Below are 16,423 nucleotides of genomic sequence, written 5' to 3' on the forward strand. Positions count from 1 at the left end.
TCCAAAGGATAGAAATGCCTAGTGACAATTTATGGTTGCATGTGATTCATCGTAAGTAGAATATTAAGCTTCTTTAGATATAGTACGCATGACTAGCTACATTGAGAAGAGCATTGATTAAAAATAAATAAATAAATAAATTCACTCATTCTAAACAACATTCAGTCCAATTTTCATATCTTTTTCTTAAGACCCGTCGTGTAGGACCACTTGCCTGTGTTTGCTATTTTGATTGAACGCTTTTAACAGAAAAGGGAGGAAAGCTTTGTGTTTCTGAAGTGAATGTTTCCTTGTAGATCTGTCTCCTTGAAAAAAAATGTTGGGTAGGCTAATTCAAAGGCCTGAGATGTTCATAATGAACCATTCTGCCACTTTACCCACTGTGATGACAGCATTATAAAGAAGAGCAATGAATAACTTATTTAAACAATATGCATGTCTACATATGTACAGGTATGTTTGTTGATAGATAGATAGATAGATAGATAGATAGATAGATAGATAGATAGATAGATAGATAGATAGATAGATAGATAGATAGATAGATAGATAGATAGAAGTTTATTTGCCCCGGGGGGAAATTTGACTCAATAAATAAAGAGATATTATAACAAACCACAACCCCCTCAAATGCTCACCACAATTACTAAAAAGAAATGAAACATCTGACTTGGATAAAGATAAAAGAATTAGTCACAGTCACAGTGAGGCATTATAAAGTCATTTTACTACAGGTATAAAGGATCCCCGGTGTTTTATATATACATACAAGCATACATATATATATATATATATATATATATATATATATATATATATATATATATATATATATATATATATATATATATAAAGGATATTATTCTTCAAGGCACTGAGTCACTGCTCTGTCACTGAGCATCTTTAAAATTCAAATTGGCTGTTTTGTAAAGAAAACAGAAGAAACAGTAATACTTGGCACAGCACAGTGGCCATTAACTACTTCACACCTCCAAACATCCAGTTCTCAATTCTTCTCATTCTTCCTTTCATTGTCTGCACAGACTTTGCACAATTTTCTTCTGTTCCTGCAGGTTTTCTTTTCATTATATACAATGATTTCCTTCCACATACGAATGGTACATGCAAAAGGTTAATTGATGGTTTTAGTATTCATTAGCATCTCAGTGACAAATTGGTGTCCCATATGTGCAAAATAATGAAATATTAAAACATTCTTATTGAACTTGCAAAAAAAAAAAATTCCAAGTAAATGTCAGAGATGCAATACATACTCTCTCTCTTTACATTTGACACACAACATCCAAACATCTTTGAATTGCCATTGCGTTGACATCCTGCCACCTGGGGGTCACTAAAATACAGGCATCAAAAAAATTCTGCGTAGAACTTGAGGATGATCAAAACATTAAGTCAATTTTCACACTCAGTTTGTGTTTTGTAAATCCCAAATTTATATAAGAAATGGCTTATGCATGTTCCCAAGTGCAGGCAAGTTATATACATGAAACCCCCATGTCTGTTTAAAAAAATTTATTTAAATATACTTTTCTTGCAGAAAAGTCAGAAAATAAAACCAGGTGATAAAACAGAAGCATACAACTGGAATCACAGTCAAAACCAAAAAAGGAAAAGAACTTGGAAATCCTAACACAGCCTTGGGTAGCTACACTGATCGGACACCAACATAAGAATTGTTTTTAATTCTGAGAGGATCCAGCAGTAAGTAAAATAATACACATTGTCAGGTGACTTCTGCATCATGTGACTGTCAAGAGGCATCAATATGTAAACAATATGCAACCAGAAACAAAAAAAAAAATTACAAAATGGTGGCCTTAGTAGCAAGGAGTCTATTGAAAACAGAGGCACGGTAATGTAACTGTCAAAATGCTAAAATAAATAAACAATAATAAAAAACACCAAAAGATCAAACTGAAATGAATGCAGAAAGTCCACAAGAAAATATTCACAACGCTAATACATAGATAGATAGATAGATAGATAGATAGATAGATAGATAGATAGATAGATAGATAGATAGATAGATAGATAGATAGATAGATAACCAAGATTATATACTATAGATAAATCTACTTCTAATTTCCATAGGAGGACAGGTGAGTAATGCATCACACTCTAATGTTCATATTGATAAGGTAAGCCACACTATAAAACATATAAATACTGTTGTCTTTGCTAATCGTAGGCCTCTCTGTTTATTTATTTCTTCCCTTCACACTTTCCCTCCTCATAAGTGTTTCACAGACCTTTTCTTTTTTGTTGTTTGGCAATAAGCTGATAATTGCAGTTGCCGTCTGCTGCCCCTTGCATACAAAGAGTCTGGAATTTTATTCATTTATTGGATTTCCATAGTGCCTTGGGACAGCTAACTGTTCTCAGTCCTTGCAGCGTCGCCATTTGGATTGGGGATGCATCACCACTTCATGAATATTCAGAGTGTCTCCAGAAATGAGCAGCAGTAAGCCACATAGCATCTTTTGCCCCATTCTCATCTGTACTGAACATGTTTCTAAAAAAAAAATCGAAGCTGGTAAGACAGATAGAGGGGTGAAGATGGCAAACTTGTTACACATTGCTCAATTTTTCAAACAGAGGTAGTATGGTGAATTACACGGCAGCTATTTCAAGTAAAAACATTAGAAGTGGAGAGTGAGCCAACAAACCTGTGCTTTACAAACCCACTGTATGTGCGACTGAAGACTGTGATACATGATGCTTTCTGTTGCATCCTAAACAAGGAGAAATGGAAGGTTAAAGCAGGATATGATATTCTCAAACCTGCTTAATATAATAAGGGTCATAGTTAGCTTTAAACTGTACAGGCAGCATCATGCACAAGGCAGGAATCAGCTCAGAATAGGACACTGGACTGTTACAGTAGATGATTACAGGTGACTTTTATTGATATGAGTGGCACATTTTGAATTTCCCATATCTCCAAAACAATTTGAGTTAAGTCTATTGGTAATGGCCCTGTGTGATTCTCACTGAGACTAAGTGTGTGAGTGGCACCCTGTCTAGGGTTGTTTCACAGCACCCAGTTTTGTTGGGATACGCTTTGATCGCTTAACTCTAAATTGAATTAAACAAAGCCAATGTCACATTACGCGACTTGTAGTCATTGGGTACGTCAGACTTGTCAACTGTGTTGCCGATCTTGTTCAGACCAGATCAGTTTACATGACTGAAAATTGCTTGACACTGTCACATACTGAGACTGTGTACTGACCATCCAGCACAGTCGTGTTCACCCCTGTATCTGACAGCCAATAACGTACTGCCTGTATATGAAGGGTTAACAGGTATGGTGAATTCCCTTTTTATTTTTCCCCATTCTGATATGGTACTTAAGACATGAGACATCAGACAGAGAGTTTCTCTTCTGTTCATCAGGTACACAACTCTTACATTTCTTATTCCTTATTGACTTCCGCTACATCTCAGAGAGTGGTTATAGAGGTGGTGCGTTACTAAAGGTACTTGGGGGTCCATCATCAATGACAGGACAGGCTAGACTGGTCTTATAACACAGAGGAATTATATAAGACAGGGTAGAGCAAGCTCTTTTTTTCTTAAGAGACTGCCTTACTTTAATGTGGGTAGTGACATCCTTCACATCTATCTATCTATCTATCTATCTATCTATCTATCTATCTATCTATCTATCTATCTATCTATCTATCTATCTATCTATCTATCTATCTATCAGCTCCCCAAACTCGACACAGACACAAGTTCTTTCACACAAAGAATTTTTATTATGCTGTGGGAAACTCTTTCCCAAATGTTTCCCACCTGCACACAGCACAGTACACACAAAGCACAATAAAGAGTAGCACACATCAGCACTTTGCCTTCTTTCTCTGGCTCCTCTCTCTCTCTTGTCTCTGCCTCCACTCCTCCTCCAGCAAGCATTGTCCTGTCCCTACCTACTCTGGCTCCTTGAACAGTGGCAGTGGCCTCCTTTTATCCTGCAACCGGGAGTCCTTCCGGTGGCCAGTTAGCCTGGTCCGGAAGCATTTTCAGGTGAAGCAGAAGCCTGATAAAATAGGGCTCCACAGTCCCTGCAGCACCTCCTGGCAACACCCACAGAACCCAATGGGGCTGTGCTGAACTCCAACTCCCATGAAGCCCTGTGGAAATCTGAGGCACCGCTGCAACCCATGGGAGGGCTTCCATCTAATGTTCTGAGGGAGATAATGCTCTATTCAAGTCCTCTCCCTGTCCTTCTATAACAAAGATAAGGACCCCAGCCATCTGCACACTATCTATCTATCTATCTATCTATCTATCTATCTATCTATCTATCTATCTATCTATCTATCTATCTATCTATCTATCTATCTATCTATCTATCTAATGAACTTTCTCTGGGGACACATAAAGTCCTAAAGTTCCATGTCACTGTATTATATGCATTATATTCCAGATAATCATTCATTGGTTGTCAGCTCTCATGCCCAAAGAGTCCACCCTTAGAGCGAAAGACAAAACGAAACCTGTTGTGGATTAGCTGGAGTGAGGTGCTGGACATGTCACATTACAGGGCAGGCTTCACGGAAGGGAGGTGCTGCCTTTATCCAAGTCTCTAAGTTTAAGTAAACAAAAACTATGACTGAAAATTGCTGGAAAAGCTGTCCAATGTGATATAAAAATGATCTGATCTAATGTAATATTTATCCTAAGTGATTTTACAGCTCCACTGGTGTAATTTGTTTCTCAATTTTTGCAATATGAACCTTCTAGATTACAGGCGAGTCAGCAGCCTTGTGATGTTGAGTTCAGTCCAATCCAGTCACTTGGTACTAAGCCACACTGCCCACACAGTATAGCTGCCAAAGACCTCAGAACTACACACATTAACCTTTCTCAGTCATAGGGCACAGTTAAGAGCTCTCATAAGACTGACAATCATTACCAGCCAGCTTGCTGCCTCTAAGTTCACATCTCAAGCTCTTTATTTAAATGTTGGCCAAAACAAGTAAGCTATTTAAATTATTCCGCAGGAAGTGTTTTTGAGAGCACTGTATTAAGGATGTCCGAGAAGGTAATCTTAAACAGTGCATTGAAATGATCCTATTCTGAGTATGAAGTGCTTTGGTCAGAAGCATTCTCTTGGAAAGTTGCCATTGTAACTGGATCACTTTACTTGGGCAGCACTCCCTGCATGGCATCTCCACACTTGGCTCCCAGGACACAAACTTGGCTCTTCATTACACACAAAATTACAGAAACACAGATCTTTTTATCCAGTCAAGCCAAAGTGAAACTCTGTTGGCTCAAGTGACTAATGTAGGTTTTTACTATGATGGTGTCACTTCTTCATAACAGGTGTAACACTAGGAGTCGCTGTTGCTCCTCTAACCCGACAGACAAACGCTCAGGACACCAGGTAAAACTAGTAAGAAGAGTTTTAATTCGTATTCTTCTTATTAATATTGTTCTAACCACCACAGCCACCATACACAAGTAAATAAATAAACACAATAATCACAATTCTCTCCTCCAAACCTCCCAGCAAGCTCCGTCCTCTATCTCCTAACTCCGGCTCACATGCTGGGTCACTAGCAGTCCTTTAAATAGTCCTTGACCCGGAAGTGCTTCTTCTCCTCCTTCCATGTGACTTGCCAGCACTTCTGGGTCAGACGGAGAAGTTTTCACGTTTTTTCTCAGCCCAGAAGTACTTTGGAACTTCCGTGCATGTGACCTGGGAGTACTTCCAGGCTATGTATGAGGCACGACACCTCATGTCCCTTCACAGCTCCCCCTGACGGCACCCAACAAGGCTGAGGTAACGAACTCCAAGTCCCAATATGCCCTGTGGGAATCCAGGGCACCGCTATACCCCAGGGGAACTGTTGTCTAGCGTCTTGGGGGAAGCAGTGTCCTGGAAAAGCTGCCTTCCCCCAGCCTTCCATTTCAGGGGAGTCCCGTCTGAGTTGAGCTGCCAGCCATCTCCTACACAGACTTGTTCCATTGGACCCCACTGCACTGCCCCACTCACAGAATCTCACTCTTTGCAACAAAGTGTATCTCATCAAGCATGCTCTTGATGAAACCAGGGTCACTTTATATGGGTCCTCTTTTGTTATCTGCTCAGGTGGTCTCCACTCACAGCACATCCTCACTGGGCTGCTGGGAAACAAGCTCTGGTCCACACTCTGTGTGAAAATAATATTGGCCATTTAAGCCCAAGGAGACCTCCATCGGTTCAAGAGACTGACTAGGAGGGTGTTTCTTCTTCACAGCAGGATCATTCCTTTTGAATCCCACTATACCATATCAGATAAAACAAAAGATTGAAGATAGTCAAGTTAGTGCTGTGTCCTCCTCAATACTTCTAAAATATTGTGTGTATTGAAGTGACCCTGACTGGTATGAGAAGTGCTTTAGGGAAACTTTGTTCACCTTGACATGCACTATATGAAAAGAAGAAAAGAATTCTGTTTATTTTAAGTTATCATTTAAGAAGAAGAGTCACAGATTAACCACTCGGCGAGGGTACACGGCCTGTTTTTGTTGAAAATCCTACATTGGTTTGCTCAGATTGCAGGACAGCTGGTCCCAACAGCAATTTGCATGAATAATTCAAGGAAAGCCCGAAATAACCAAATCAGAAATTCTTCTAATGCCTATGTAGAATACTTACTTGTGAAGCTTACAAACCAGCCCCCTGCAAATGACTCTCCCTATACCAAAGAAGCCCTTCACAGTCATGACCTCCAGCGGTGAAGTTAAAGAATGTGAGAGCGCATTGAAGAGCTCAGATGGAGCGGAAGGAGTTAATTGCCTCTTCTAATTTTCTATTACTATGCACAAACAAACCAATAAAAGTAGTGACCCAAAAGGTGTTAACAGAGTGGAGGCAACGCATGCACGCACAATTAATGCAAAGAAAGCGAATAAAAGCCCATTGTGTGCCAGACGGCAGCATGATTGTGCCTAATAATGTTAATTACAAGAAGTCAAATGATTTAGCCACACATTTCCAGAAATACACATGTGTAAAATAATCAGAAGCATTGCCGGGAGGCAGATGACTGAAAGATTCCCGTTCTGAAGAACGAAGCGGCTCTGCAATCAGCGACGCCTACGCTCGATTGTCTGCTGAGACAAGATATGAACCCTTATGAAAAGAAACTACTTGTTGATTTTATTTTCCACTCCAGCATGCAGTCTATTAAATTTCATAATGAAAGCGTTTTAGTGGCGGTGATGCAATTGCATTCTGGCTGGAAAGGGTTCCATCAAATGTCACTGAGGCTGTCAGTTTTCACTCCAAGGCACAGCACACTATCTTTTTATTTTGTTTTCCATGCAAATACAGACCTCAAGGTACATGTGAAGTACTTTATGATAACGATGCAAGGTAGTGTATAGAACTGAGATTGCTGTATTAAATTATTGTGGGGGAATCATACACAACAAGAGAAAGGACAAGAGTAGACATTATTCTTGACAAGGCTTTGCTTACATCATACACTCAAAAACAATGGATACACACGTGAGCTCACCAACATGAATAAAAAACAAAGCAGAAAAGAAATGTTAAGCCCTTGTGAGCAGCAAACTGGCACAAAAATAATAAAATATAAAAAGTATGAGAAAAATGTGTGCCACTGGGTTGTTCAGCAGCAATAGGGAGACTAAACAAGTTAAGTGGAGCTAAGTGAGTTCATTAGGGTGTGCCTCATTCAACTGTGTGTTAAAAACAGAGCGTCTGCCTATAAAGGCTAACTCCTAAAGAGCATAAGGACATCAGTGTGCAAGAATAGGCAAGGAAAGGCAAATTGTACTACTAAGAGGTAGAAAATAACAGTGTCAGTTCAAAGGATGTGGAGAAAAGTCATATGGAATACAAACCAAAAAAGGAAACCAGAAAATAATATGAAAAAACATCAAAGTTCAATTTGTGACATAATAATAATTTGTTACATTTATATAGAGCTTTTCTCACTACTCAAAGTGATGTGTAGCATCCACCTGGATGATGTGACAGAAGCCATTTTTGCACCAGTACATTCATTACACATAAGCTGTTTAGTGGTGAAGGGGTGAGAGAGATAGCCTTTAAGAGACAGGGGATAATTAGGGGGCCAGAATCACCACGCCATGGTGGGAAATTTAGCCTGGACATCTGGATATACCCTACTCTTTACAAAGGATGCCCAGGGATCTTTATGACCACAGAGCATCAGGACCTTGTTTTACATCTCATCTGAAAGACGGTGCTATTTTTACAGCACAGTGTCCCCATCAATGCACTTGGGCAGTGTGAACCACGTTTAGATAACAGGGTAAGCGCCCTCTGCTGGCCTCACCTACACCACTTCCAGCTGCACCCAAAGCTTTTCCAAGATGGTCTCCCATCCCAAGTACTGTCTGGGCCTGAACCTGCTTAGCTTCAGGTAGATGACCTGTTCTAAAGTGTATGTGGCATGGCTGCTGGCTGGTAATGACTTAAAGTCAAATAAATGTGCTTACCATCTCTTAACTAGAAATGTCTCAAGAGAAAGAGGTGTTTTATTATTTCAATGTCTGCAATTATGAACAGAGACATCAGAGCCATCCTTTTAACTAATAGCACTACTGATGTGACATGCTGAGACATCTGAGGCTACACTTATGATTCCCCATGCAATGGCACCCTTGCATAGACTTACCCACTGGGCATCTGGAGTCATACCCGATAAGAGAGACAGAGTCAAAAATCAAAATGTTGCTAATAAAATCAGAATTCCTCTTTATTCCAGTATGTTCCAAGCATTTACAAAAAAGTGTCCAGCAATTATTAAACACACTTCACTGCTGTCACACAATTTAAAGTAAAAATAAGCAAAAACAAGTGCAAGTGATTATGCACAGTATTTACAGGGCCTGCAAACCAAATGGTGAAGAAGAAGAAGAAAAATAAACAGTGGATCTTCTTCCTTTTTGCAATAAATATGGTTCATTGAAAAACAGACACAAAAATTAAAGTACACCATCAAAGCTCAGATTAACTTCATAAAAATCCCAGACAGTCTAAGGTAAATCTACAGTTGTTGCCAAAAGTTTTGAGAATGACACAAAAATTGGTTTTCACAAAGTTTGCTGCTTCAGTGCTTTTAGATCTTTTTCTCAGATGTTTCTATGGTATACTGAAGTATTACAAGCATTTCATACGTTTCAAAGGCTTTTATTGACAATTACATTAAGCTCATGCAAAGAGTCAATATTTGCGTATTGGTCCTTCTTTTTCAAGTCCTCTGCAATTCACCCTGGCATGCCTGTCAATCAATCTCTGTGCCAAATCCTGACTGATTGGCAGCCCATTCTTGTATAATCAATGCTTGGAGTTTGTCAGAATTGGTGGGTTTTTGTTTGTCCACCTGCCTCTTGAGGACTGACCACAAGTTCTCAATGGGATTAAGGTCTGGGGAGTTTCCTGGCCATTGATCCAAAATTAGCCACTTAGTTATCACTTTTGCCTTATGGCATGGTGCTCCATCATGCTGGAAAAGGCATTGTTTGTCACCAAATTGTTCTTAGATGGTTGGAAGAAGTTGCTCTCGGAGGATATTTTGTTACCATTCTTTATTCATGGCTGTGTTTTAATGCAGAATTGTGAGTGAGCCCACTCCCTTGGATGAGAAGCAACCCCACACATGAATGGTCTCAGGATGCTTTACTGTTGGCATGACACAGAACTGATGGTAGAGCTTACCTTTTCTTCTCCGGACAATCTTTTTTCCAGATGGCCCAAACAATCGGAAAGGGCATTCATCAGAAAAAATGACTTTACCCCAGGCCTCAGCAGTCCAATCCCAGCACCTTTTGCAGAATATCAGTCTGTCCCTGATGAGGTGTTTCCCTCAGTGTGCATGCAGATGCACTCACACCTGTCTGCTGCCATTCCTGAGCAAGCTCTGCACTGGTGGTGCCCAGATCTCGAGCCACTTTAGGAGATGGTCCTGACGCTTGCTGGAGTTTCTTGAGCGCCCTGAAGCCTTCTTCACAACACAGGTGGAAATGGGTTTATGGGATTAAGTTCATTTTCATGGCAAAGAGGGACTTTGCAATTAATTGCAATTCATCTGATCACTCTTTATAACATTCTGGAGTATATGTAAATTGCCATAATAAAAACTGAGGCAGCAAACTTTGCAAAAATTAGTATTTGTGTCATATTCAAAATCTTTTGGCCATGACTGTTGTGAGATATGGCCGGCCATTCATCCCGGCAAATACCCCCAGGCCGCCAGATGGAGCCCTCCTTGCAGCATGGAGGTGCCCCGAATGTCAGCAGGGAATCATGGACAGTGGAGTTATAATGCACAGCCCTGCTGGATACCATGGGGGGCGCCAGGAGTCACTGCAAGGAGTCCCAGGGATTTAAACTTTCCGTATAGCCCGGAAGTATTTTCAAGTCGGAACGGAAGAAATTATATACTTCCGGGCTGAAGAAAAAGAGAACTTTTTACCTGACCCGGAAGTGCTGGATAATTACATGGACTGAGGGCTCAGAAGCACTTCTGGGTCATGGACTGTAAAGGACTGTGGGAAATCCCAGACAGATGAGCTGAGTGGGGGAGCATCTGGGAGTGGAGGAATTGTGTATTGTTAGTATTGTTTGGATTATTAGAGTATTGTGGAGAGGAGGGTGCTTTCTGCACATTTATTATTATTAATAAAGTCATTTTGGACTTTTATCTGGTGTCTGACGTCTGGTCTGAGGTTTCAAGAGAGCAAGAGCGCCTCCTATCTGTCACAATGTATATACACGTTATTATTGGGCGGCAGCAGAACATCCCAGAATTTTTTTTTTTTTTTTTATTAATATTTTTATTTTATTAATTTTCATTGTAATCATTCCATACAAACAGATCAATTTATAACCCAACAAATTTGAAGACAAATCAAACCCCACCCCTGAGAAGGAGAGCTTAGCTAAAGGAAAATTGCTTTAAGCTTTTTAATAAGGCAACATTAGACAAAAGAAGGGGAGAAGTAAATATCTATATAAATAAGAGATGGAGAAGGGAGTTAAATGCAATAATAGTTAATTCTCTTATTCTAAAATAATATTGATTAAATCCTGCCAAGTTCTGAAAAAATTTTGTACAGATCCTCTAACTGAAAATTTGATTTTTTCCAATTTCAAATAATATAAAACATCAGTTTCCCACTGACTTATAAGTGGAGAATTAGGATTCTTCCAATTTAACAAAATAAGTCTGCGTGCCAAGAGTGTAGTGAATGCAATCACCGTTTGTTTGTCCTTCTCCAATTCAAGTCCATCTGGAAGGACACCAAACACAGCTGTTAGTGGGTTAGGAGGGATTGTGATACTAAGGCTGTCTGAGAGGCACTTAAAAATTTTTGTCCAAAATGATGTTAGTTTGGTGCAGGCCCAGAACATGTGACCCAGTGAGGCAGGAGCTTGGTTGCAGCGCTCGCAGGTTGGATCCTGGCCTGGAAACATTTTGGACAGTTTTAAGCGAGACAGATGAGCTCGATATATAATTTTTAGTTGAATAATTCTATGCTTTGCGCATATAGAACTCGAGTGAATTCTCTGCTTTGCTACCTTCCACTCCTTTTCTGATATATTGATTAAGAGATCTTCTTCCCAATGTCCTCTTGGATCTTTGAAAGGTAGGGACTCTAATAAGATTTTATATATTGCGGAAATAGTGTTTGTTTCCTCGGAATTGAGCAGTATTTTTTCCAGCATTGTGGAGGGTGCAAGGTGGGGGAAATCGGGCAATTTCTGTTTAACAAAATTTCTAATTTGAAGATAGTAAAAGAAATGTGTAGCTGGGAGGTTAAATTTTGAACGTAATTGTTCAAAAGATGTAAATATGTTGTCTATATAAAGATCTCTGAGCATTTTAATCCCAAAATTTTTCCAGGTATTAAAAACTGGATATACTTGCGAAGGTTGAAAGAGGTGGTTCCCTTGCAGAGGTGCCACTGATAAAAGATTTTCCATCTTAAAATGCTTCCTAATTTGGTTCCATATTCTGAGTGAGTAAAGCACGATTGGGTTATTAGTATATTTGCGATAACTTTCATTTATTGGAGAGCAGAGCAGGGAATATAAAGAAGTACTACAGGATTTTACTTCTATTGCAGACCAAGTCTGTGTATGTGCATTTATTTGTGTCCAGGTTTTTATGGCTTGTATGTTTGCTGCCCAGTAATAAAACTGAAAATTAGGTAAAGCCATGCCACCTTCTGCCTGAGGTCTTTGTAGGGTCGCTCTTCGGATACGTGGGTGTTTTGAGTTCCAAATGAATGAGGTTATTATTGAATCTAACTGTTTAAAAAACGATTTATTGATATATATTGAAATGTTTTGAAATAAAAAGAGAAGTTTAGGAAGGATATTCATCTTAACGATGTTAATTCTTCCGGCTAGAGTGAGATGAAGGGTTGACCATCTATGCAAGTCTTGCTTAATTTTTTCCATACAGACGCCAAAATTTTGTTGATAAAGAGCTTTATGTTTACTTGTGATATTTACCCCTAGGTATTTAAACTGATCTGCTATGGTAAAAGGTAGGGTGTCTAATTTATTATTATATGCTTGTGAGTTCACTGGAAAGAGTATACTTTTATTCAGATTAATTCTAAGACCAGATATCTTTTGAAATTCTGTTAGTGCTGTTAAAACAGCAGGGAAAGTGTTTTCTGGGTCCGATATATATAAGACCATATCATCTGCATATAAAGAAATTTTCTGTTCCAGTCCTTCTCTGACAATCCCCTTTATCTGATGAGAATTTCGGCAGTGAACCGCCAGTGGTTCAATAGCGATTGCAAACAACAGTGGCGACAAGGGACATCCTTGTCTGGTACCACGTTCTAGTTTAAAGTAGTCTGAGCAAATTTTATTAATACAAACTGAAGCTTCTGGACTGGTATACAGTAGTTTAATCCAAGCACAAATATTTGGGCCAAACCCAAATTTCTCCAATGCAGTGAAAAGGTAATTCCATTCGATCATGTCAAATGCCTTTTCTGCGTCTAATGATAGTAATATCTCTGGGGTGTTTGATTTTGCTGGTGAATATATAACATTAAACAAGCGTCGGAGATTTGAAGATAGATGTCGGCCTTTAATAAATCCAGTTTGATCTTGTGATATTACCGAGGGCAGCACTTTCTCCATCCTTCTAGCTAGGATTTTTGAGAGTATCTTAACATCATTATTCAGGAGTGAAATTGGTCTATATGATGCACATTGTAACAAGTCCTTATTTTGTTTAGGAAAGACGGTGATTAATGCTTGTCGAAATGTTTGAGGTAGTATTTGGTGGTCTTTAGCTTCTGTAAATGTTACCAATAAGAGTGGAGCTAGCTGAGTGGAGAATTTCTTATAAAACTCTACGGGGTAACCATCAGGGCCTGATGATTTCCCGCTTTGTAGTGACTTTATAGCGTCTAGTAATTCTGTTAGCGTTAGAGGTTTATCTAGTTCCTCAGCACTTAAAGCATCAATTTGTGGTATTTGTGAATTATCCAGAAATGCATTAGATTGCGTGTTGTCTTCTTTGGGCTCAGTGGAATATAAAGACTTATAGTAATCTCTAAATGTGTGCATTATTTTATTATGGTCGATGATTTCTTCTCCATTCTTGTTGGTGATTACTGGTATTGCATTGTGAACTTCTTGTTTATGAATTTGTTGAGCTAAAAGCTTATTAGCTTTTTCTCCGTGTTCATAGTAATGCTGTCTAGACTTATAAATAAGTTGTTCAGTTTCTTTAGTTGTTAAGATGTTAAGTTCTGTATGCAGGGCCTGCCTTTTCCTGTGAAGAGCTTCACTTGGACGCCTGGCTTGTTCTTCATCTATTCTAGTAATTTCATTTCTTAGCTCTGACACTTTCTTGGTTTCTAATTTATTTCTATGGGAAAGATATGAAATAATCTGGCCTCTTAGGAAGGCCTTTAGAGTTTCCCAGAGTGTTCCTGCAGAAACCTCTGTAGACGTGTTTGTCTCTAGGAAGAAGCTGATTTGTTTGGATATAAATTCTGTGCAGTTCTCGTCTGCCAATAAAAGAGGGTTAAGACGCCATCTGCGAGGTGAGTACGAGGGGCTTATTGATTTTAGCTCCAAGACTAGAGGGTCATGGTCAGAGATAACAATTGTGTCATATTTGCATGATTTAATTGTAGGCAGGAAATTATTATCTATAAAAAAATAATCAATTCTTGAGTAGCTATAATGCACTGGTGAGTAGAACGAATATGTTCTTGAGTTTGGGTTAAGAAACCTCCAGGGGTCTGATAAGTTGTGATCATTTAAAAACTGTGTAATTATCTTTGCAGTATTAGATGTCGTCCCCCCTGTCACGGGAGTCCTATCTAAGAGTGGATTTAAAACACAATTAAAGTCCCCAGCCATTATAATTTTATGAGTGTTCACATTGGGAATGGATGCAAATAGATTTTGCATGAATTCCTTATCATCAACATTGGGTGCATAAACATTTATCAAAATCATTTTACTGTTATATAAGTTGCCCATGACCATCACATATCTCCCTTCAGGGTCCGACACTACCTCTGATGCTACAAATGGAACTGTTCTATGTATGAGAATTCCCACCCCTCTAGTTTTCTTTATAAAGCTAGAATGGAACATTTGGCCAGTCCAGTCTTTTTGTAATCTGAACTGATCCTTGGTTAGTAAGTGGGTCTCCTGTAGAAATACTATTTTAGCGTTTAAGCCTGTTAGGTGAGAGCATACTTTCTTTCTCTTTAATTCGTGATTCAGGCCTTTAACATTCCAGCTCACAAAGTTAACTGTCCCATCATGGAGACATTGATTCTGAGTTTTTAATGTCATTTTATAGTTTTAATTGGTAATATGGCAGTTTTAATCTTAGTTTCAAGATTCCCCAGGAGTTGTTGCATGTTAGCCTGTTGCTGCATTGATATTTATAATTATAAGGATTATAAGAATAGATTAAATATAACCTGCTCTCCTTCTCTCCCCCCTTTATCCCCCCACCCCCCCCATTTTGCCTCCCCACATGAGGCTAGACCCCACTTCGCGATGTTCCAGTCCTCTGACATACGAAGAGACAGAGCACGTCCAAAACAAAACAAACCCCACCCTGCAGCGGCGTTACAGAATTAAAACAGAGATATCTTTTACAGTTAAATCCTTAATACTATCTGCCGAAAATGTTCTCATTAACAATATTTAAGCTTGAAATAATCTTCAGCGCTTTTAAGTTAAGATATTAAGATTAAAAAAAAAAAAAAAAAAAAAAAAAAAGAAAAAAAGAAACAACCCTGGGAATGATTTAAAAAACTAGTCTAGGATAAACCTGGTAATTCATACTGTAATAGTATAATGGTAATTGTATAAATAGTAGAACAAGCATTAAACCAAGGGTATGAAGTTAAACAGTCTACTTTAAGGTATAGTAAAATAAAAAAATAAAATAAAAAAAAAAAAAAAAAAGGAATAAAAAAATAAAACATCCCAGAATTTTGATAAAATAAAAATTATTATATTGGTTTCAGCAATGCCAAAATAATGACCTCAGAATGCTTCCTGTGCTTATCTATTGTTACCATGGCTAGAGCCTCCTTTTTTCCTGGATTTCTTCCATGGTAGTAAATCATCTTCCCTTCAGTGTCGATATTAATTTTGGGAACAAAAAGCAGTTACAGGGAGTGAGAACTGACAAACTTGTGGCGTGCAATGCAGTTTGTGCTGCTCGGACATTTTTTCTTGATGCTTTCCTGCAGACACCTCAGGAGTTAAGTGTAATGTTGCTGATTAACAGTTGTTTATATTAACAAGTTCATCAATGTTGAAAAAATGCAATCATCATTGTCTTGATATTTGATATGACCTAGCATACTTTTTTCAACTTGGCCATAAGTCATAATGTACCCTGCATCATCCATCGGGTGACCGGGGCTTTGCGTGTGGCAGCGGTCAGCTTGTAGTCGTTTCTGTGGCGCTGCGAACCTGCAGTTGCCTTGGCAACACTTAACAGACATGGCAGTCGCACGTCTGCATGTGGTCCCACTGGGGAGGGTCTCAAAGGGTTCAGACGTCTCACTCTCTCTCTCTCTCTCTATATATATATATATATATATATAGTGCTGTCCCCTAGTGATTAGGTATATTACTGCAGCTGTCCAGAATGCCTCCTAGCCTTCTTAGCTTTAGGTTTTCTTCAGGAAAAATGTGCCAATGATCTCAACAATATAAATGTTATTACATGTAAGAAAAACTTTAAAATACCAAAACATCCACATAAATACAGTACAGTTGTACTGATGCAGATTTTGAACACACCCTTTGTGTGTTATGTTTTGAGACCAACATGCTGCAATTGGGACAGTAGAAGTGTGTTTATTTGTGCACTATTCCTATATTTTATTTTAT

This window comes from Erpetoichthys calabaricus, chromosome 11 (assembly GCF_900747795.2).
Source record: "Erpetoichthys calabaricus chromosome 11, fErpCal1.3, whole genome shotgun sequence".
Classification (NCBI taxonomy): Eukaryota; Metazoa; Chordata; class Cladistia; order Polypteriformes; family Polypteridae; genus Erpetoichthys; species Erpetoichthys calabaricus.